General features: G+C 38.3%; 1 long non-coding RNA gene across 1 annotated transcript in view; it reads right to left on the reverse strand.

The window, feature by feature from the left end:
• LOC118479060 overlaps positions 1-1864 on the reverse strand; it is a 36232-nt gene that overhangs the window by 14170 nt on the left and 20198 nt on the right. The window contains exon 2 of the long non-coding RNA XR_004859452.1: positions 971-1005. This is a non-coding gene — a long non-coding RNA (uncharacterized LOC118479060). The remainder of the gene's footprint in view (positions 1-970; positions 1006-1864) is intronic.

Here is a 1864-nt window from a genome sequence, read left to right on the forward strand (position 1 = left end):
ACTATATATATATATAGATCTATATATAATATTTGTGAAAGTTCGTCACTTTGGTAGCCTAAAATTTCCGAATTTGAAAAAAAACCCCCAACAACAACTAACAGTCGTTGAGAATCATTTAAAGGGTGCACAATTATTTTAAGGAGTCTGAAGTCATTGAAGTTTAACTTTCAGTTTTTCTTCAGTTTCGTTTAGATCTAATCTTGGGAAAGTCCGTTCTTCTGAGACTCCATTGTAAACAAGTGAGGCCCCCGTTCACCAACAGTGCGCACTGTTTCCACACTGACCTGACGATCGATTCTTTTGCGTCTGTTCATCGAACGGGCACCCTGCTTGTAATACAAATGGTTGAACCTCTTCTAACGGCCACCTGTTTTCGACAATCCTCTGTAGGGGTTTAACGCCCTTATCAACACTAATAGACTATTTTAGAGGCGGGACTTCCGATATTAACGTCTATCTCCGATTAAACCGAGCCTCATTATATAGGTCGAGAGCCTTGAAAAATCCACAAAACGACCCGAGTCCAATAACACCCAGTCTGAGATTCGAACCAGGGCTATTCTCTCTGTAGTCCACCATGATACCCACTGAGCTAAGCGAAGAAAGGAGAGGGAGGAGAGTACACCACAACACCCGCCAACCACCCTTTTAGAAGAATATTGCACTTGATTGCATTACGAATGCACCTTGAATAAAACTCAGAACCGCGGCTCAGAAAAAATACTCGTATTATAAATAAAACATGATGTATTATTAAGCACCCTGCTGATAAGATCTAAATATAAATAAATGATACTGTGCACGACTGCTGATAAGATCTAAATATAAATAAATGATACTGTGCACGACTGCTGAAAAGAATTTAAAAAACTGCGCGCAGTCAATTGATTTTTCTGTTCGTTTTTGCACTGTCCTTTTGAAAAATGGGAGAAACGACGAATGAGCACAATCAATATGCTAGGCCTACTTGAAAAGCCTTTTTATGTCTGGAGAAGACTGCAGCTGAAATGTAGAGTGCGGAATGGCTTGTTATAAAACGGTCAAAGTTTGCCGCTTTGTTCTGGTGTTCAACGAAATCCGCACAGACCAGACCAGACACGACCAATCATTAACCCTTTCTTTTCTGAGAATAAGAAAGATATTTCCACTTTTGTTTGTACACAAAGATTAAATTATTCTCGTTCAATAATAATTTGACAAAGCTATAATAGATCTAGCCTGCTTCTCCTAATTTAAGTACAGACTATTACACAAGCTGTAGTTACACCTTCTAAAACCTCCTCTATAGTCCAGCAGAAAACAAAACAAAACAACCCTCCACAAAACAACAACAACAACATCATCAACAACAACATTAACAACAACAACAACAATATCAGCAACAACAAGAACAAGAACAAGAACAAGAACAGCAACAACAACAACAAAAACAACAAAACAACAAAAACAACAAGATCCTTCTTTTTTTGTATTTTGTTACTCTCTTGTAACTCGTAACACCTTTTATCTTCGGCACTTATATGACCTTATTATAGTGTTGCAAGTGCCGCAAAACTCTTTCCTCAAACCACTATAATATAGAGACAGCCACCATGCCGGCCTCCGTATAGGCACTAGTTTAACCTTCTTGTGAATTTGTCAGTAAAGTCAGTCTTGCTCTAAGGGCCACCTGCATAAGACAATCACCCATATAAGCAATCACCTGTATAAGACAATCACCCATATAAAACAATCACCCATATAAAACAATCACCCATAAGACAATCACCTGCATAAGACAATCACTCATATAAGACAATCACCCATAAGACAATCACCTGTATCAGACAGTAAGACAATCACCTGTATAAGACAATCACCC

This window comes from Aplysia californica, unplaced genomic scaffold (assembly GCF_000002075.1).
Source record: "Aplysia californica isolate F4 #8 unplaced genomic scaffold, AplCal3.0 scaffold01647, whole genome shotgun sequence".
Taxonomy (NCBI): domain Eukaryota; kingdom Metazoa; phylum Mollusca; class Gastropoda; order Aplysiida; family Aplysiidae; genus Aplysia; species Aplysia californica.